The sequence below is a fragment of the Phyllobates terribilis genome, unplaced genomic scaffold (assembly GCF_046119375.1).
Source record: "Phyllobates terribilis strain yellow unplaced genomic scaffold, ASM4611937v1 Scaffold_11__3_contigs__length_659146591, whole genome shotgun sequence".
Classification (NCBI taxonomy): Eukaryota; Metazoa; Chordata; class Amphibia; order Anura; family Dendrobatidae; genus Phyllobates; species Phyllobates terribilis.
The window spans coordinates 66,428,505-66,451,019 of NW_027362771.1; positions in this window are offsets into that span (position 1 = coordinate 66,428,505).

A 22,515-nucleotide genomic window follows, 5' to 3' on the forward strand; every position below is an offset into this window, starting at 1 on the left:
AGCAGTCACTGTGTCGATCTGCTCCTCACCTGCTGGGCCTTGTAGTGCCACAAACTTTTTGAAGCCTGTGCCTTTACTGTTGCTACTGTTCCTGAAAGAAGTTCCTGATTCTTTCCTGACCTGTTCCTGTCCCCTGATTTTTCCTAATACACCCCAATATGCCTCTCCCCCACCCTTTAACCACCTCCTATTTTGCTTCCGAGCACTGATCAAGTACTGATCAGCGATAAAATACTGATCACTCGATTTTTGGCAATTTTTTATTTGTGTGCGTCATGCAGCCACTGAGCGCTGATCGGAGACACGTCACTGTTCAGCACCCGTGCTCATTTTGTTCCAGGACTTTTTTTCCCTGTTCATTTATTTTTACTAACCCCTTTGCACCAACTCAATGCGTGCATTCTGCAGCTGCCGAGCTCTGATCAGTGACGCACATCACTGATCGGCACCCGTGCTCACCTTTTTGGAAGGGACCTCCTGGGTCATCTGGTCCAACCCAATGCTCAAAGCAGGATTCACTAAACCATCTCAGACAGATATCTGTCCAGCCTCTGTTTGAAGATGTCCATTGAAGGGGAACTCACCACCTCTCATGACAGCCTGTTCCACTCATTGATCACCCTAACTGTCAAAAAGTTTTTTCTAATATCTAATCTGTGTCTCCTCCCATTCAGTTTCATCCCATTGCTTCTAGTCTTTCCTTGTGCAAGTGAGAATAAAGATGATCCTTCTACAATGGGACAGCCCTTGACATATTTGTAGACAGCTATTAAGTCTCGTCTCAGTCTTCTTTTTTGCAAGCTAAACATTCCCAAATCCTGTAACCGTTCCTCATAGGACATGGTTTGCAGACCAGTCACCATTCTGGTCGCTCTTCTCTGAACTTGCTCCAGTTTGTCAATGTCTTTTTTATAATGTGGTGCCCAAAACTGGACACAGTATTCCAGATGAGGTCTGACCAAAAAGGAGTAAAGTGCGATAATGACTTCACGTGATCTAGACTGTATGCTTCTGTTAATACATCCCAGAATTGTATTTGCCTTTTTTGCTGCTGCATCACACTGTTGACTCATGTTCAGTCTATGATCTATTAGTATACCTAACTCTTTTTCACATGTACTGTTGCTTAGCTCTATTCCTCCCATTCTGTATATGCTTTTTTTTCATTGTTATTGCCCAGATGTAGTACTTTGCATTTTTCCATGTAAAAAAAAAACATTCTGTTAGTTGCAGCCCACTGCTCCAATTTATTTAGGTATTTTTGAATCCTCTCTCTCTCTTCTCTAGTATTAGCTATCCCTTCTAGCTTTGTGTCATCGGCAAATTTATTCAGTTTATCCTCAATTCCTTCATCTAAATCATTGATAAAGATGTTGAACAATACAGGTCCCAGGACAGAACCCTGTGGTACCCCACTTGAGACATTCATCCAACTGGATGTGAAGCCTTTTACGACCACTCTTTGAGTTCGATCACTAAGCCAGTTATGAATCCACCTAACAGTTGCCTTGTCCATTCCATACTTGGTCATTTTTCAATAAGGATGGTGTGAGATACTTTGTCAAATGCTTTGTTGAAGTCAAGATATACTATATCTACAGCTTTTCCCTGATCCATCCAGTCAGTGATTCTGTCAAAGAAGGAAATTAAGTTAGTCTGACATGACTTGTTAGTTACAAACCCATGCTGACTCTGGTTAATCATTTCATTTTCATCTAGGTGCTTACATACATGTTGTTTAATAATTTGTTCAAAGATCTTTCCTGGTATAGAAGTCAGACTCACCAGCCTATAGTTCCCTGGGTCCACCTTATGTCCCTTTTTGAAGATAGGAGCAACATTTGCTCTTCTCCAGTCTTCTGGAACTCCTGTTTTCCAAGAATTTTCAAAGATTATAGAGAGTGGTTCTAAAATTTCTTCTACGATCTCCTTCAGTAGTCTGGGGTGTAATTCATCTGGACCTGGAGACTGGAACTCATTTATGTTAGCTAAATATTCCCTCACAATCTTTCTGTTTACAGATAACCTGGATTCTTCTATTCCTTTAATAGGACAGTAAAGATCAGTTGATGTTACATTTTATTTCTGAGAGAAAACAGATGCAAAATAGGAATTACAAAGTTCAGCCTTCTCAACATCCTTTCTTACCATTTCACCATTTTCATCCTGTAAAAATCCTATAGCATCTTTGACTTTTCTTTTACTTTTTACATACCCCCAAAATCCTTTTTTATTGCTTTTGACATCTCTTGCAAGCCTTAATTCATTGTCAGCTTTAGCTAACCTGATACGTGCCCTACAGGTTCTGCAGACTGCATTGTAATCTTCTTTAGATATGACTCCCTCTTTCCATTTGATAAACATTTCTTTCTTTCTTTTTAGCATGTGTTTAAGTTTTTGTTTCATCCATCCTGGTTTCCTTAAATGCTTCCCATTCTTCCTACTTTTTGGGATTGTTAATGATTGTGCTTTGAGAATCTCATTTTTAAAAATTTCCCATCCTTCCTGGACATTTTTGTCCTTAAGGACATCCAGCCATTGGATCCCTCCTATTCTCTTTCTGAGTCGCTTAAAATCTGCCTTTCTGAAATCTAACCTTGAAGTTTGAGTCTTCACATGTCTTCCTCCTCTAGTTATCCAAAATTCTATAATAGCATGATTGCTGCCTCCTAGGGTCCCAGCCACTTTTACCTCCTCAACCATTTCCTCCCTGTTTATAAGGATTAGATCCAAAGTAGCTGATCCCCTTGTTTTCTCCTCTACCTTTTGGAACATAAATTTGTCAGCAAGAGAGGATAAGAATTTGCTTGACCTGTTAGTTTTACTTGAGAGAGATTCCCAACAAATGTCTGGATAGTTGAAATCTCCCATGACCCCTTCGTCATATTTTTTGGAGAACTTGGTCATTTGATACATAAAGAGATCATCCATATCTTCAGCTTGCCCAGGTGGCCTGTAGTAAATGCCTACAATGGTGTCATTTCCTTTGTTCTCTCCGTGTATTCTTACCCAAACAGTTTCCACAGAACTCCCAGTCTCTGAAGCTTCAATCTCTGTGCAGATATATGCTTTTCTAACATACAAAGCGACACCTCCTCCTCGTTTATTAAGTCTGTTTCTTGCAAATAAGTTGTATCCTTTTAGCCTTGTATTCCAATCATGTGTATCGTCCCACCAAGTTTCAGTGATTCCAATGACATCATATTTCTTTTCCTGCATTAGTAGTTCCAATTTTCCTTGTTTGTTGCCCATGCTTTGTGCATTTGTATAAATACATTTTAGTTTGTGATTGGTTTCTCTTCCTCCCATATTTTTATTATTTAAATTGTTTTGTCTTTGTTCTTCCTTTCCACTTCCAGTAGCAGAGATCTCAATAGTATTTGTCAGCTGTATGGCTTTTTCTGGCCTTTTGCTTCCCTTCCCACATTGTTCTAGTTTAAAGCTCTCCTGATGAGTGTAGCAAGGCGACTTCCAAATACATGTTTTCCAGTCTTCGTAAGGTGCATCCCATGTCTAGCAAGTAGTCCATCATATAGGTAATTCATTCCATGATCCAGAAATCCAAATCTTTGTTGACGGTACCATCGACGTAGCCAGTTGTTCACCTGTAGAATCTTATTCCACCTCATTGTTCCATGGCCATCCACTGGGAGGATGGATGAGAAGACCACCTGCACGCTCAATTCTTTCACTTTTTTGCCTAAGTTTTCAAAGTCACTGCAGATGGTTTCCAGGTCCTTTCTTGCGGTGTCATTTGTCCCCACATGTATTAGCAGGAATGGGTAGTGATCTGTGGGTCTGAAGAGTCTTGATATCCTGTCAGACACATCTTTAATTTTTGCACCTGGAAGACAGCACATTTCTTTTGAGGTTATGTCTGGTCTGCAGATAGCGGCCTCTGTTCCTCTCAACAGGGAATCCCCCATGACCACCACTCTCCGTTTTTTCTTCACAACATTTTTCTTTCTCCATCCAGTAGGATTCTGAGGGCTTACAAGGTTATTCATTGTGGGCAATGTCTTATCTTGCTGTATTTCTTCATGGTTCTCCTGCGTGAGAGCATGGTACTGGTTCCTGAGCAGTATGGGTGCTGACTGCCTCTCGATCCTCCTGCTTCTCTGGGTCATATGCTTCCATCCCTCTGTTTCGTCAGGTGCAGTTCGAATTTCTACTCTTTCTGTATTATGAAGAGATAATTCTGCTCTAAGAACTCTTCACCTTCCTTAATGATTTTCAAGGTAGTTAACCTCTCTTCTAGATTTCGCAACTTTTCCTCCATCAGGGACACAAGCTTGCATTTCTAGCATGTGAACTTTGGCGTTCTGTGAACATGTAGCAGGATATGCAGCTCACCAAATGGCTCCTGGACTCTTCCATGTTCTTATTGTTAATGTGTTATGAAAACAGTGAAAAACACTCCAAAATTCCGTAATTATACTACAGTTTTTTTCTACAGCATAGAATTATGATTAGCGAAATTTAGTTGCAGGCACGTTGTCATACGTTTAGTAAGTTTCTTTTATTTTACCAGATTGTTATATTCTCCTTTTCATTTTTATCTTTTTCTCGATTCTGTTCTTCTATTCTATATTTTTTAGATTCTTTTCTTTTATTCTCTCTCTTTTTTTTCTTCCTTCTATTTTAAATTTAATAAAAAAATTTTTAAAAAAGTTTACACCCACACTCCACTCACACAAATAAAATAAAATTTGTTACACACACCACAGGTGAAAAAATGTCCCACTTGTCCCAATCACGGTATTCGGCCTAGGCATATGCCTTCCTTGCCTCAGACACCACTGATAGTGAGTGAGAGGATGCCACCTTCTCTATTTTTCCTCCTCCTCTTCCTCAAGTCATACCAAATGGCCACACAAAGTCCCCAGGACAGAAGAAGAGCCAGCGGCCACCATTTGTGACCCCCAATGGACCTCACCTCCTGAAAACTATGAGCCACAGATTATTGATTTTGTGACGCAATCAGGAATCCAATTTGACAGTACGGGCCTAACAAAAATTGAGTTTTTCAAAGTCTTTTTATCTGACAATTTTGTAGATCTCATGGTGTCCCAGACAAATTTGTAAGCGCAACAAGTTTTATCCCAACATGCCCACTGAACCCCTTGTAGACACCGTAGAAATTATGACGTTTTGGGGCCTTGTCCTTCGCATGAAGTTAGTGAAGAAGACAGAAATTCGGCAATATTGGAGAGTTGACATCTTGTACAACACTCCACTGTTCTGCATGTCAATGCCACACACTTTGAGGCCATCCACAAATTTTTGCATTACAACAATAATGGACAGTGCCCTCCCTGAGATGACCCCAACATTGACCGACTATTCAAAGTTCGGCCTGTCATTGATCACGTAAGCAACAAGTTTGCTGAGGTGTATGTTCCCCAAAGGGACATATGCGTAGATGAGTCCCTAATACAGGTGCATCTCACTAAATTAGAATATCATCAAAAAGCTCATTTGTTTCAGTTCTTCAATACAAAAAGTGAAACTCATATATTATATAGAGTCTTTACAAACAGTGATCTATTTCAAGTGTTTATTTCTGTTAATGCTGATGATTATGGCTTAAAGCCAATGAAAACACAAAAGTCATTATCTCAGTAAATTAGAATACTTTATAACAACAGCTTGAAAAATTATTTTAAAATCCAAAATGTTGGCCTACTGAAATGCACTCAATACTTGGTCGGGGCTCCATTTGCATCAATTACTGCATCAATGCGGCGTGGCATGGAGGCGATCAGCCTGTGGCACTGCTGAGGTGTTATGGAAGCCCAGGTTGCTTTGATAGCAGCCTTCAGCTCGTCTGCATTGTTGGGTCTGGTATCTCTCATCTTCCTCTTGACAATACCCCATAGATTCTCTATGGGGTTAAGGTCAGGCGAGTTTGCTGGCCAAGCAAGCACAGTGATACTGTTGTTTTTAAGCCAGGTATCGGTACTTTTGGCAGTGTGGACAGGTGCCAAGTCCTGCTGGAGAATTAAATTTCCATCTCCAAAAAGTGCTCTAAAATTTCCTGGTAGATGGCTGCGCTGACTTTGGTCTTGATAAAACACAGTGGACCTACACCAGCAGATGACATGGCTCTCCAAACCATCACTGATTGTGAAAACTTCACACCAGACCTCAAGCAGCTTGGATTGTGTGCCTCTCCACTCTTCCTCCAGACTCTGAGACCTTGACTTCCAAATGAAAATTGGAACTCTGGGACCTTGTGGAGTGTGTCAATGACTGCCTTCTGGACATCTGTCAAGTCAGCAGTCTTCCTCATGATTGTGGAGCCTATTGAAACAGATTAAGGGACCTTTTTAAACGCTTAGGTAGCCTATGCAGTTGTTTTTTGTTAATTATTCCAATTTACTAAGATAATGACTTCTGTACTTTCATTGGCTGTAATCCATAATCATCAACATTAACAGAAATAAACACTTAAAATAGATCACTCTGTTTGTAATGACTATATATAATATATGAGTTTCACTTTTTGTATTGAAGAACTGAAATAAATTAACTTTTTGATGATATTCTAATTTACTGAGATGCACCTGTACATATTAAGGGAAGATCAATTTCTGGCAATACCTGCCCAGTAAGAGGTCGAGGTATGGAATTCAATTCTACAAGATTTAGGGTTTATGAAAGGAATGACACCCGGATTCAACCTCTTGCATGCCCCCCTGTCCTGGGAATGAATGGGAAAATTATGTGGGAATTAATGAAGCCACTGCTGGATCAAAGTTATCACCTCTAGATAACTTTTATACCAGCATTCTACTTAGATAACTTTTAAACCAGCATCCTACTCTTCAAGTCCCTCTCTGCCAGAGCTACTGCAGCTCGCGGTACTGTGTGTGTGCAAAAATCACAGAGGACTCCCTAAGACTCTAATTGGGCAGCTGCACAGAAAGGGTGAGAGCAGAGCCCATTGTAGTGACAACATGCTGTTGGTCAAGTACAAGAACAAGAGGGATGTCGTTTTCATGACCACTATGCATGGTAATGGCAGCACCCCCATTGCTGTACTAGGTAACTCAACACAGGTCCCCAAACCAGGCTGTGCCATGGGGTGCAGTAAGAACATGGGGGGAGTTGATCTTTCTGATCAAGTCCTCCAGCCCTACAGTGCAATGCTAAGGTGTGGTACAAAAAGCTGTCAGTGCACATTGTACAGATGACAATGTAGAACTCTTTCGTGCTATCACAATTTGAGTGCCAGACAGGGACCTTCCTTCAGTTTGAGGAGCTAGTGATCAAGGTCTTAATATTTGGAAGTCAGGAAGGAGAGGGCCCCAGTACTTCCGGAACTGAAGGTACCCGTGTTGTACCAGGACCTGGACCCGTAGAAGCATGTATATCATGCGAAACGGCCATCTTCCTGTGAAGGGCCCACATCCCTGGATCCATGATTTTATTTGTACATGAATAAAAGAAGATTTTACCTCTAGCGGAGTGCCACCCCGTGCATTTCTCCTCGTATGTACCAGGACAACATTTCCCCGTGAGGTCCCTCAAACTGCAAAGTGAGGAAGGTCGCAAAAAAAGAGCAAAGTGTGTTACAGAAGGAGGATAGAAAAGAACACCATTTATCAGTGTGATGCCCCTACAAACCTGGTCTGTGTATTAAAGACTGTTTCAGAGTCTACCACTCATCCATGGACTACTAAATTTATTTCTGACTTGCACAACTTACATCATGCCAACCTGATGCATTCTACACAACTCACATATGCCAACCTGATGCACTCTACACAACTTACGTATGAAACCACATTATAAAATTTACATACCAGAAAAACAGTAGATAAATTCTAATATAGGATCACTTGTGGGGAGTTGCAACTGTTTAAGCACATCAGGGGCTCTCCAAACGCGACATGACGCCCGCAGACCATTCAATCAAATTTTGCATTCCAAATGTCACTCCTTTCTTTCCGACCTCTGTGCCCAAACAGTAGTTTACCCCATACATACGGGGTATCAGCGTACTCAGGAGAAATTACACAACAAATTTCTGGGTCCATTTTCTCCTGTTACTCTTATGAAAATAAAAAATTTGGGGTTAAAAGAACATTTTACATGGAGAAAATGTGACTTTATTTTCACGGCTCAATTTTATAAACTTCTGTGAAGCACCCGGAAGGTCAAGGTGCTCACAACACAGCTATATAAATTCCTTGAGGGGTCTAATTTCCAAAATGGGGTCACTTGTGGGGGTTTCCACTGGTTAGGCACATCAGGGGCTCTCCAAACATGACATGGCGTCCGCTTCCTATATCAGCCAATTTTGATTTTTCCAGCCAAAATCCTTCCCTTCCAAGTCCTGCCATGTTCCCAAACAGTAGTTTTCCCCCACATATGTGGTATCGGCATACTCAGGAGAAATTGGACAAATTTTGGGGTCCAAAATTGCTACCCTTGGGAAAATAAAAAACATTTTTTTTTATTTTCACGGCTCAATGTTATAAATTCTGTGAAGCACCTGGGGGCTCAAGGTGCTCACTACAACTGGTGTTAAAATAAGTTTTTTGAAATAAAAGTAAAATGTTCATTTTTTCCTTCCACATTGCTTTAATTCCTGTGAAACATCTAAAAGGTTAATAAACTTCTTGGATGTGGTTTTGAGCACTTTGGGGTGCAGTTAGGGGTTCAGTTTTTAGAATCCTGTCACTGTTGGGTATTTTCTGTCATATAGGCCCCCCCAAAGTCACTTCAAATGTGATGTGGTCCCTAAAAAAATAGTTTTGTAAATTTTGTTGAAAAATTAAAAGTTACTTATCAACTTTTAACCCCTCTAACTTTTTTTTTTTAAAAAGTTATGTTTCAAAAATGATGCAGATGTAAAGTAGACATATGGTAAATGTTATTTATTAACTATTTTGTGTAAGATAACTCTCTGGTTTAAGGGCATAAGAATTAAAAGTTTGAAAATTGCAAAATTTTTGCCATATTTCCAATATTTTCATGAAGTACCATATGTCACGAAAAAACAGCCTCAGAATGATTGGGATCCGTTGAAGTGTTTCAGAGCTATTAACACATAAAGTTACACTGGTCAAAATTGTAAAATTTGGCCTGGTCATGAAGGTGAAGACAGGCTCGGGGGTGAAGTGGTTAAAAACCTTACCATGTGTCAAAGTGATGTCAATGTGAACAAGGGCTGGGCATGACTGGGTCCTGAATATGGATACACCCGCGGTGGGAACGTTCTGATGCTGGGTTGCTACCTGTCTGCGGCCGCCACTCAATACTCCCATAAGTGTAGCAAGCAAATATCTTCAGTAAAAAGGAGAGGGACCTACGACATGCGCATGCTGTCTGCTCACTTCAACAGTCTCATCTTCAATGAAGCTACTCAAGTGGCAGACAAAGATGGACAATAACTAGGCAACTATGACCAACTCGTTTGCAGCACATCAAGAGTAAAAATAGGAGCGACACAGAGCTGGAATCAGAACAAGCCTGGCACGGCACTGTGTTGCTGGCACTGACACTTGGAGCACACTGCTGTAACGAGGTGGCATGGGGTGGCAGTCGTGAGCGAGTCTACTGAGGAAACTTCAGCGAGCACCCCGGGACCTCGCACATGAATAAACGGATAGAGTCAGTGCTTTTAAATAAAACCAACTTTACTGACAGATTGCAGTGTACAGGCAGGTGCAGCAGATATTCTCAGGCCCAGGTCTTATGCAGGGACAATAAGCCATTTCTCTACCTTCCGACTCAGTTAATCACAGCAGGGAGACTTTCACCTTCAGCACACCCTCTGTCCTGGTTGCCGCTTGTCCTAGGGAAGCTGTGCTACTCGGATAAGGCTCCTATCCCTTTTCCACAGTCCCTGTTCTCTCTCGCTGTGCTACTCGGATATAGATATATATATGTACATCCCTTTTCCACAGCCTCTGTTTGGTCCTCAGCTCCTGCTGAGGGCTGTCGGCACTCTCTCTCTCTCCCACGCACCTTCTAACCCTGGCCTGGGTCTATGGCTGCCAGACTCTGCTTAGTGCCTAGTCTCTGTCTTCGGATCCGCGCACCTTCTAACCCTGGCTCAGGTCTCTGGCTGCCGGACTCTCTGGTACTCATATGGACCCTTGATGTCTCATGTACTGGCCTCTTCTCTGAGTGCATTTACATCATCACTGGTCCTTACTCATGGGCTTACGGCCCCACTGCTTTGACCTGTCCTCGGTCCCGACCTGTCACGAGCAGGTCCTCACTCGTAGGCTTACGGCCCCCACTGCCTCGACTCCTTCTTTGTGGGGACACCCCCGTCTTCACACAAGCTCCATTTCTCTGGAGCTCTTCTCTGACACCTTGTCCTGGGCATGGCCGCCCAGACACTGCCCCTTGACTTCCTGTCTCCTGTCTCTAAGTTCACTACCTCTGCTCCTCCCCCTGGCCAGCTCTGCCATGCTGCTGTAACTAGGCAATTACTGCACTGTACAATACAGGGAGAACACATAAAAGCAAGGGTCCTCAAACTACGGCCCACGGGCCACATGCGGCCCGCGGAGGACTTTTATCCGGCCCGCCGGGCTATGGGCGGAGGAGAGGAGAGCGGTGCCAATACCCGCCCTTCCCCCCGCTTGCTCAGGGCCCCGGCAGGCGGATACTTACCTCTCCCCGTGCCTCTGCAGATCCGCTGTCTTTCTGCTCTGCGCTTCCTGTGACGTCTCAGGTCAGAGGGTGTGGTGACATCTTTACACCGCGCCCTCCCGAGTGCCATCACAGGCAGCGCAGCCCAGACCAGAGTAGAGCAGCGGCAGCAAGTGAGAAGTGAGGTGAGTATTGGATTTATTTTTTTTTTAATGTATGGAGGCATAGGTCATTATATGGGGGGGTGACATCCTGCAAGGGGTATAATATGGGGGGGGGGTGACATCCTGCATGGGGCATTATATGGGGGGGTGACATGCTGCATGTGTCATTATATGGGGGGGTGACATGCTGCATGTGGCATTATATGGGGGGTGACATGCTGCATGTGGCATTATATGGGGGGGTGACATGCTGCATGGGGCATTATATGGGGGGGTGACATGCTGCATGGGGCATTATATGGGGGGGTGACATGCTGCATGGGGCATTATATGGGGGGGTGACATGCTGCATGGGGCATTATATGGGGGGGTGACATGCTGCATGGGGCATTATATGGGGGGGTGACATGCTGCATGGGGCATTATATGGGGGGGTGACATGCTGCATGGGGCATTATATGGGGGGGGTGACATCCTGCATGGGGCATTATATGGGGGGGGTGACATGCTGCATGGAGCATTATATGGGGGGTGGCATCCAGCATGGGGCATTATAAGGGGGGAACAGCCTGCATGGGGCATTATAAGGGGGAAACAGCCTGCCTATTGGGAACATTTACCTGCCCATTGAGGACCTATGCTGCCTATTGGGGATATTTACCTGCCTATTGGGGACATTTACCTGCCTATTGGGGATATTTACTTGCCTATTGAGGACCGATGCTGCCTATTGGGTACAGTTACCTACCTATTGAAATACCGGTTGATTTAACCTTACTTGTTCTTCATTTTAAATATTGTATTTGTTCCTGTATTGTTTTTTTTACTACAAAATAAGATATGTGCAGTGTGCATAGTAATTTGTTCATAGTTTTTTTTAAAAACTATATTCCGGCCCTCCAATGGTCTGAGGGACCGTGAACTGGCCCCCTGTTTAAAAAGTTTGAGGACCCCTGCATAAAAGCATCAACATTACATTAGACATTACACTCACACGGGGACAACTTCTGCTGTACGTGGGAATAATAACAGGGAAAAGTCCTTCTTAAAGGGGTGGTGGCGTCCATCCCCCTTACACTGCTGCGCTTTTCCAGTGTAAGTGTGAAAGCACAGACTCACAAGTTCACTTTTTCCAAGGGAGCGCTTTCAATCAAGAAAAGGGACTGTCTTTAATATGCAAATAGGAGGGCGTACCAAGACATACGCCAGATCAAGGGTGTACAGAATCGCCCTCATGTGCATATTAAATAAAAGTAGATTTTTCTGCAATTACTAAAGCACTCCTGGTATATTTTTTTACACTAAACCTGTGCAAATTTTAGTGTAGTGTCAGTGTGTTAACATACTCCCCTACCTCAGTTTTCTGCATCCAGTGCCACTCTGCTCCTCTTTTGAGTCACCTGACAGCGACTTGAAGTGGATTTTATAATGTAAGCCTATAAAGAGTCAGAACGAGACTCCATAGGCTTACACTGTAAAATAGACATTCAGTTCACACAGAGTGCAGTGTGATTCCAGGAGTGTGAGTAGCTGTCAGATGACTCAGAAGGGGAGAGGAACAGCACTGGATACAGGATTAGTGTTGAGCCACCCCCGTAGTGTTCGAGTTTGGTTCAGTTCGTCGAACATCTTCGAACACCGTTAAAACCAATGGCAGGCAAACAAAAACACATAGAAACACATAGAAAACACCTTCAAAGGTGTCCAAAAGCTGACAAACTGCTCAGAAGACACAACTAACACATGGAAAAGTGACAAGTACATATAGTCATGCGAAAAGAAAAGAGGTGGAGGAGTAAAACGAGGGGGAGACACAGATATAGGCATGTCATGCCCTTCTAAAATCCAAAAAGTGAGAAGCTGACACGGCCAGTCAATTCCTGCCCGTGCCACCTCCGTGTCGCCGGGTTTGTGCCAGAGCCGCGGTGGACCCTGACGGCCAGCCCCCCTCTCCCAATACTGGTGCCTGTCCGCTGGTGGGTCGAGCGAGCTCTCCTGTGGTGGAGGCAGCTCTAAGCTTTTTAATTTAAATTGTCTCTCTAATTTGAATGAATACACTTTAAATCCTTTTACAAGGATCTATTGGAGGGCAAGTCTCATGCCAACAGCCGCGTAATTCCAGCTCCAGTAGCGTCCACTAAAGCTGCTGCAGTTGAAAAGCTTTTATAAGGATCGAGCTCGGCGGTCCACCACAAGGCGTCCTACCGCCAGTCCCAGCCCGTATGCCTTGGGGTGCCTCCTGATGCTCTTCACTGAGTATCCCGGGGTCCCGAAGCATTTCCTTTGAAAAAATTAAGTGTCCAAACTACAGGTGGTGTAGCTTGCTTAACAGCTGGGATAATCCGCTGACTAGCAGACACTGCTACTAGGCACAAAGTATTTCCTGGGCTAGATGCAGTTAAAAATTTGTAATTAGATACTCTCGTTGGATGCTGAGAAAGCATTCCATAGAGTCTCCTGGCACGCCATATATTATTCTCTTAAAAAGCTTGGGGTAGGGGTCTAGGGGACCCTTTTATAGCCAAAATCACGGCCCTGTATCGCAATACGTCACCTAGGCTGAAGATAAATGGAACTGTAGCACCCCGAGGGCTCGGTTGCTACAGAGGTATTGCACCTCACCCAGAGGTGTGATATCTCACTCTTAGGTAAGGATGGAGTGTGGATAAGGACCCCGACACCTGCATGCATTACACCACATTGCCGTGGGGCAGGGCGACCAATATGCCCCTGAGATGGGCACGACAGTCCCTGTCCCTGGCTGGAGTGGGGGGAGGGAACACCGAGGAAGGGGAACCCTGTAGTGCAGGAGCAGGGAGGAAGCAGTTCCTGGGTGCATTGAGAAGGGAGTATAAAAGGTGGGCACCATCTTAGTTCAGTGCAGAGAAGTCTGAGCAGAAGTGACAGGGAGCAGGGGCTCTGCATGAGCTCTGCTCCGGAGGCGGGCCTAGTAACAGAGGCCCAGGCCTGGAAGAGGGAGAAGGAAGGAAGAGGAGCAGAGAAGGCTCCAGGAACGAGGAACGAAGGGATCCCAGGGGTGCGGACGGGCGAGTCGCCACCGCACGCCCGAATCCACCTGCGTGGAGGGGTCAGGCCAAAGGGGGAGACCGGTTCCCGAAACTAGTGGAGGCGGGAAACGACCCTCAGCTAGAAACTGGAGGCTGTGACATTTTATGTGGCGCAGCCCCTCGCTACACCCGCTAGGAAGGCACCACATAGGGTCAGGGAAACTGGCGCCAAGTTTACCAAGAGGAGGCCCGAGGCAGCCGGACAGAAGCGTTGGTAAGAAAGGCCAGACAAAGGACACACAAAGGGGGTCCTGTGAAGCGCTCCAAAGTTATCTGGGAGTTGTCTGAGCCCCTCACCTGGTGAGCACAGTACGACGTGGGCAGCCGTTACCTGCAGAAGTGGTTTGGATAATAAGAACTGTGAGTATAGGCCCTGGACTGCATCACTGACTCTGTGTCGTTACTGCTGCTGCCCTGCACCATCACCCCCATCCTCCGCATACACTGCCCTGAGGCTATACTCCTCCCGTGGGGAGTTATACTTTTCTCTGCTGCACCCACAACACCAGCCTCAGCGGTCTGCCCTGCAGCGGCGGTTCACTCTGACCGCAATCTACGGGTGGCGTAGTCGGACATTTAAACATCAAAACCACATAAATAGTTCCGCCACTGGTTTGACCGCCCTGAGCCACAGAACCGGGTCGCCGCCACGGAGACTACAACCACCAGCATCCACCAAAAAGGGTCCGGCTCCGGGTGTCCCAAGGCCCAGGGGGTGCGTCAGAACAATTTTCATAATCACCAATGGGACAAGGCAGGGATGTCCTCTGCCCTCTCTCTTATACATCCTAGTGACGGAGTACCTGCTCTCATCAATTCGCCATAACCTCAATATTAGGTGGATTGAGGTGGGAGGCACCGAGTACAAGTGCTCTGCATTTGCTGATGATGTCCTATTATATATCACTCAATCATATATATCCATCCCTGCTGTTATGGCTGAAATAGATCACTTTGTTACATGGTCAAATTTTAAAATCAATGCAGCAAAGTCTGAGGCCCTCAATGTCTCCCTCCCCAAATCCATACAGGATTCCATCCACTCCAACTTTCCCTTTGCCTGGCCCTCACAGGGTATCAAATACTTAGGAATTCCTATTCATAGAGACCTCTCCCGTCTATGTTATCTTAATTTTGGGCCCTTTATTGAACAACTCCATACAGACCACGGTTGGCAAGTTAGAACTGTAAGATTCACTACGTGAACCACTGGTGTTTTGTGGAAAAGCACATGTACACTGTGTTCCAATTTATTATGCAAAAATTGTTTAGAAGTGATGAGGGAAGAATTTGTTTGTTTGTCAGTTAAACTCATTGATGGTGATGTGTGTCAGGGCTCTTTATATCACTGTAAGCAATTGCAGACACCTGTGCTAATTAGTTTGGCAGGTGTGTCCAATGAAAGAAAAGACTACTTAAGAAGGCTGTCCCACATTATTAAGCAACCTACATTTTCTGCCAAAATGGGAAAGAAAAAGGATGTGTCGGCTGCTGAGAAGCAACAAATTGTGGAGTGTTTAGGTCAAGGCATGACTACAATCAACATTGTGCGATGATCAGGATGAAGTGTCTTGGCAATCAAGAAGTATGTAGCTGATTCACAGTACACACATGTGCGTGCTGATAAGGGCAAATTGAGGACTCTTTCCTACAGGCAATTACGTCAGGTTAAAAGAGCAGCGGCAAAAAAGCCTTGTCATAGCAGCAGACAAGTTTTTGAAGCTGCTGGTGCCTCCAACGTCCCCCAAACAACAAGATGCAGGGTCCTTCAGAGGTTTGCAGCTGTGCGTAAGCCATCCTGTCGACCTCCTCTATCCACTGCACACAAGCAGAAACGGCTCCAGTGGGCCAAACAATACATGAAGACTGACTTCAAAACTGTTTTGTTCACGGATGAGTGCCGTGCAACGCTCGATGGTCCAGATGGATGGAGTGGAGGATGGCTGGTTGATGGACACCCCACGCAAACACTGCTACAGCGCCAACAAGGAGGAGGTGGAGTAATGTTTTGGGCTGGAATCATGGGGAGAGAGATTGTCGGCCCCTTTAGGATCCCTGAAGGGGTAAAGATGAACTCCATAATGTATGTGGAGTTTCTCAAACAGCACTTCCTGCCATGGTTCAAGAAGAAGAACCGTGTATTCCACAGCAAGATCATTTTCATGCATGATAATGCACCGTCTCATGCTGCACATAACACATCTGCATCTCTGGCTGATATGGGCATAAAAGGGGACAAACATATGGTGTGACCCCCATGCTCCCCTGACCTCAACCCCATTCAGAACCTCTGGAGCATCATCAAAAGGAGTGTCTATGATGGCGGGAGGCAGTTCACATCTAAGCAACAGCTCTGGGAGGGTATTCTGTCCTCATGCAAAACAATTGAAGCAGAAACCATCCAAAACCTGACAAATTCAATGGACGAGAGAGTTGAGAAGCTCCTTTCGAACAAGGGGTCCTATGTGCAAATGTAACATCACCTAGAATAAAGTTTTGAGTTGAAAACTGTTTGATTTCAGTTTCTAATAACCTGCTAATGCTTATAATTTCAAAAATGACCATTTTTTTGTTCTTTATTAAAATGAAAAGGTTGATCGAAGAGTGTGGGGGATCTAAGAGTGTGGCAACCCAGTAGTCAGGATTACTTCGAATTCTGACAATCTGAGGGTCATGTTGCAGGCAGTGCAGCAAGAAGGCACTCATGTGTCTTGCGCATCTAGGAGCCCCAAAATTATTTTCCGGGCTAGATGCAGCTAAAAATTATTATTAATTTTAAATCTGGTGGGGCTTAGTATAGATAGCCTAATAGAATCAGTACTGCACACTGCTACAAAGTCCAAATAATTTTCCAGCCAAGATACAGATGAACATGATTAGTAATTTTAAATCTGGTGGAGCTTAGTATAGATGGCCTAATAGAATCATTACTGCACACTGCTACAAAGCCCAAATTATTTTCCAGCCAAGATACAGATAAACATGATTAGTAATTTTAAATCTGGTGGAGCTTAGTATAGATGGCATAATAGAATCATTACTGCGCACTGCTACAAAGCCCAAATTATTTTCCAGCCAAGATACAGATAAACATGATTAGTAATTTTAAATCTGGTGGAGCTTAGTATAGATGGCCTAATAGAATCATTACTGCACACTGCTACAAAGCCCAAATTATTTTCCAGCCAAGATACAGATAAACATGATTAGTAATTTGAAAGCTTAAAAAGGTTGGTGAGGTGATTTTAACCAATCATCAAGCTTTTACTCTCCCCAGGATGACACAGGGGTAGAAAAGTCGTTTCGGATCCATGATTTGTTCATCTTTATGAACGTGAGTCTGTCTACATTATCAGTGGAGAGCCGCGTGCGCTTATCTGTCAGCACACCACCAGCAGCGCTGAACACACGTTCAGATAGAACGCTGGCTGCGGGGCATGACAAGATCTCCAAGGAGTAAGTGGTGAGCTCCGGCCATTTATCCAGATTGGAAGCCCAAAAAGAGCAAGGGTCCAGTGACACGGTCATGGCTTCAATGTTTACTTGGAGATACTCCTGTACCATCGTCTCTAGGCGTTGACTATGTGTCAGACTTCTTGTCTCCTGTGGCCTTGCAAAGGATGGGCTAAAAAAGTGGTGAAATGATTCCGCAAAATTGATGTTACCAGCAGATACTGTGTTTCTGTTACGGTTTGAGTGCTGAACACTCGACGGTCCCACGGTTGGCAAGTTGGTACTGTGAGATTCACCACGTGCACCACTGGTGTTTTGTGGAAAAGCACATGTAAGATTCTGCAACAGTCTCTGCTGATACTCCTGCATGCGTGCATCCCTTTCTATGGCAGGAATAAATTCTGCAAATTTTCTTTTGTACCGGGGATCTAACAGTGTGGCAACCCAGTAGTCAGGATTATTTCTAATTCTCCCAATTCGAGGGTCATGTTGCAGGTAGTGCAGCAAGAAGGCACTAATGTGTCTTGCGCATCCAGGAGCACCAAGTCCCTGTTGTGTTGGTGGCGAGGTAACAATCATGCTTCCTTCCTCTGTCCTCTCCCCCCAACCTCGCACAACAGAAATGTGATCAAGGTCTCCCTCATCTGATGAGTCTTCCATCAGTTCGTCCTCCACTTCTTCCTGGGCTCCTGCACCTTCCTCACTAGTTTGGCTGCTACCATGCGCCCTGGTAAAACCATGTCCCCCACCCTCACATGCCTGCCGTCTTGGTGCTGCCGACCGTCTGGACCTTGCAGATGTTAGCCCTTCCGCATACAACTCCTCCTCCTCTACTTCCTCCACCTCCTCTTGTGCCACCACCTGACTCCGAATTCTGTTTAACATGTGATCCAGCATGTAAATCACCGGAATAGTCATGCTGATAATGGCATCATCAGCACTAAACATCTTCGTCGCCATTTCAAAACTGTGCAGAAGGGTGCATAGGTCCCTGATCTGAGACCACTCCTCCAGCGTGATTTGCCCCACCACTGGATCTCGTTGGCCCAGGCTATACATCAGAACGTATTGCACCAGGGCTTGTCGGTGCTGCCACAGTCGCTGCAACATGTGCAGAGTTGAATTCCACCGGGTAGGCACATCGCATTTTAGCCGGTGAAGTGGCAGGCCCAACGACTTCTGTAGAGATGTAAGTCGCTGAGCTGCGGGATGCGAACGGTGGAAGTGAGCACACAGCGACCGTGCCCTCTGCAAAAGGCCATCTAGTCCAGTATAGTGGGCTAAAAATTGCTGGACAACCAGGTTCAACACGTGAGCCATACAAGGCACGTGTGTGACATTGCCCCGGCGAAGGGCCGCACCCTGGTTTGTAGCACTGTCGCACACGGCCTTCCAGTGGAGACAACCATTCAAGAAATTGGTTCTCCAGAGCTGACCACAACTCCTCAGCTGTGTGACTCACATTTCCCAGACATTTCAAAGTAAAAACCGCCTGATGACGTTGAGCCCTACTGCCAGCATAGTAAGGAGGTGTGCAGGATCCCTTCTGCGCAGTTAGAAAGCTTGTGGCATGACCAGACAGGCTTTGGGTGCAGGTGGAGGACCGAGAGGAGGTTGAGGAGGCAGAAGCAGTGGAGGAACTTTGAGATAAAGAGGATTGCCGCACAACTCGTGGGGACAGCAAGACTTGGACAGCAGCCCCTTGTCCTGCTGTCACCATAGTTACCCAGTTTCCAGTCAGCGACATGTAACGCCCCTGTCCATGCCTACTAGTCCAAGTGTCTGTGGTGAAATGCACCCTGTCACACACAGAGTTTCTCAAAGAAGCGGTGATGTTGTGTGCGACATGCTAGTGGAGCGCAGGCACACCTTTCTTTGAGAAGTAGTGCTGACTGGGCATGTGGTACTGGGGCACTGCGACAGACATAAGGTCTCGAAAATCCTCTGTGTCCACCAGGCGGAAAGGCAGCATTTCTGTAGCCAAGAGCTTGCAGATGGTGAAATTCAGCCTCTTAGCTTTCTCATGGCTAGGAGGAAATGGTCTTTTACTTGTCCACATCTGAGGGACCGAGGGCTGGCTGTTGTGCTTAGACGGGGTTGATAAGGGTGTCCCCGGCAAACTGCCGGTCTGTGAGGAAGATGCAGGCGGACATGTTAGGTTGCCTTGATCCAAAGGTGGTGCTATCGATGTCGGACAGTGCTCAACACCAGCTGGTGTTACCACCTCCAAAGAAAATGATGACCTGCCAATCACGCTGGCTGTTGCGGGTAAAGAGGTGGCAGGTCTGCGTCCCAAAACAGGTGTGACTGCTGTCGCCCCAGTCACAGAGGATGAAGAGGCCGCGGATGCACAAGATGTGGCAGACAGTGGTTGGCCCGGCCGGCTAGGCCGCATTGTAGCACAGTGAGCTTCCCGATGCAAATTATGCTTCATGTCCATGTGCCGGTTCATGCATGAAGTACTCAAACTATTTATTTTTTGGCCTCTACTTAGCTTTTGCTGACAAATGTTACAGATAACACGAGTTGGGTCATCTTTATCGATCTGAAAAAATGCCCAGGCTATGCAAGGCTTAGCACCCATGCGACCTGAAGAGCCACCACGACTTGTGGTCAGAGGCAGAGTTGTGTTTGAGGATGCAGTTGTTGACGTGCTTCCAGTACTACGTCTCTGTCCAGGAAGGCACAACCTGACCTCGTCGTCACTAGCATCCTCCTCCACCTCCTCTGCTGACCTCATCTCTTGGCTGACTGTGGGTTGACAGTAAGTGGGATCTCCAACCTCATCTTCATCACCCTGTGTGTTATCACACACGTCGTCCTCAGAGCCAACCTGTTCCTGCCCTGAGAAAAAACTAAAGTTGTCGCTCCAATCAGGTATTTGAGTCTCATCATCGTCTTCCTCATTGTCTCCACCAACATGAGTTACAGTTTGGGAATGAGGGTCTACATTATGGTCAGAACCTTCTGCGTCTGGTCCTGGATCCGACTCATAAAGATTCTGGGCATCAGTGCAGATCATTTCCTCGTCTAGATTCACAGAAGCTCTGGAGCCGACCTCTGATTCCCAGGCTATAGTATGAGTAAACAGCTCTGCAGACTCAACCATCTGTTCTACCCCATACTCAGATGGGCAGCTGGAGATTTTGGAGCTGTGAGGAAGCAAGTGCGATTGGGGTGACACCTCTGAGGACTGGAGTATTTGTGATGTTGAAGTTGAGGTGGAGGAGAGCCCACTTAAAGGAGCACTTGATATCCATTGAAGCACCTGCTGTTTTTGTGCCTCATCTGGAATTTGTAGCGATTGGCGTGGCCGTAAGAAAGGGATCTTATCGCATTGTCCGCTAAAAGAAGTAGACATTTTAGTTTGGCTGGAAGATGGTCTTTCTTCTGCAGATGTTACTGTTGCTTTAACACCTACCCCAAGGACACAACCTTTTTTCCCCTTCCCAACATGCCTATTCCCCTTTCCACCAGCAGCAGGCCTTTTTCCACTCATTTTGGTGGTTAACTAATTCACAACTCTGGAGTTGTTTGCACAAAAAAACAATGGATGGGAACCGAGCAGAGCTGAGTGGCCAAACTGTGGCATTAGGCCAAAAGTATTGGCTGGGTTAGATGCAGATAAAAATGATATTGAATTTGCAACCTGATGGAGGTCAGTATAGATGGACTAATAGACCAAGTCCCACACACTGCTAGAAGCCCAAATATTTTTTCAGAGCTAGATGCAGAAAAAAAATATTTTTAATTTGCAACCTGATGGAGGTCAGTATAGATGGACTAATAGACCAAGTTCCACACACTGTTAGAAGTCCAATTTTTTTTTCAGAGCTAGATGCAGAAAAAAATATTTAATTTGCAACCTGATGGAGGTCAGTATAGATGGACTAATAGAACAAGTCCCACACACTGCTAGAAGCCCAAATATTTTTTCAGAGCTAGATGCAGAAAAAAATTATTTTTAATTTGCAACCTGATGGAGGTCAGTATAGATGGACTAATAGACCAAGTCCCACACACTGCTAGAAGCCCAAATTTTTTTTCAGAGCTAGATGCAGAAAAAAATTATATTCAATTTGCAACCTGATGGAGGTCAGTATAGATGGACTAATAGAACAAATCCCACACACTGCTAGAAGCCCAAATATTTTTTCAGAGCTAGATGCAGAAAAAAAATATTTTTAATTTGCAACCTGATGGAGGTCAGTATAGATGGACTAATAGACCAAGTCCCACACACTGCTAGATGCCCAAATATTTTTTCAGAGCTAGATGCAGAAAAAAATTATATTCAATTTGCAACCTGATGGAGGTCAGTATAGATGGACTAATAGAACAAGTCCCACACACTGCTAGAAGCCCAAATATTTTTTCAGAGCTAGATGCAGAAAAATTTTTTTTTAATTTGCAACCTGATGGAGGTCAGTATAGATGGACTAATAGACCAAGTCCCACACACTGCTAGAAGCCCAAATTTTTTTTCAGAGCTAGATGCAGAAAAAAATTATATTCAATTTGCAACCTGTTGGAGGTCAGTATAGATGGACTAATAGAACAAGTCCCACACACTGCTAGAAGCCCAAATATTTTTTCAGAGCTAGATGCAGAAAAAAAATATTTTTAATTTGCAACCTGATGAAGGTCAGTATAGATGGACTAATAGACCAAGTCCCACACACTGCTAGAAGCCCACATATTTTTTCAGAGCTAGATGCAGAAAAAAAATATTTTTAATTTGCAACCTGATGGAGGTCAGTATAGATCAGGGGTCTCAAACTCGGCTGGGTATATGGGCCGCACATGGAAAAAATTTGAATTTGGGGGGCCGCATTCTTTGTTCAATGTGACATTTTTAGTGATACCATTTTTTTTGTATACACCTTTTGAACATTTTTGCCATGTTTATTTTTTTATGGCTTGGGTCGTTATGGATGTGGCGATAATAAACGTGCACTTTTTTGTGTTTACTTTAGTTTACATATAAAACATTATTTTTAGTGCCCAATATTTTTTCATGCTTTTTTTTATTTTTAATTTTTTTTACAATTTTATTTCCCCCAATTGGCCACATACAGTAATATTGTCTTACAATTAGCATCATATAGTAATAATGGAAAACATCTTGTAGTAATGTTCCCCATCCAAGTCCCCATCTTGTACTAATGTGCCCCATCCAGGTCCCCATCCTGTGGCTATGTGCCCCATCCAGGTCC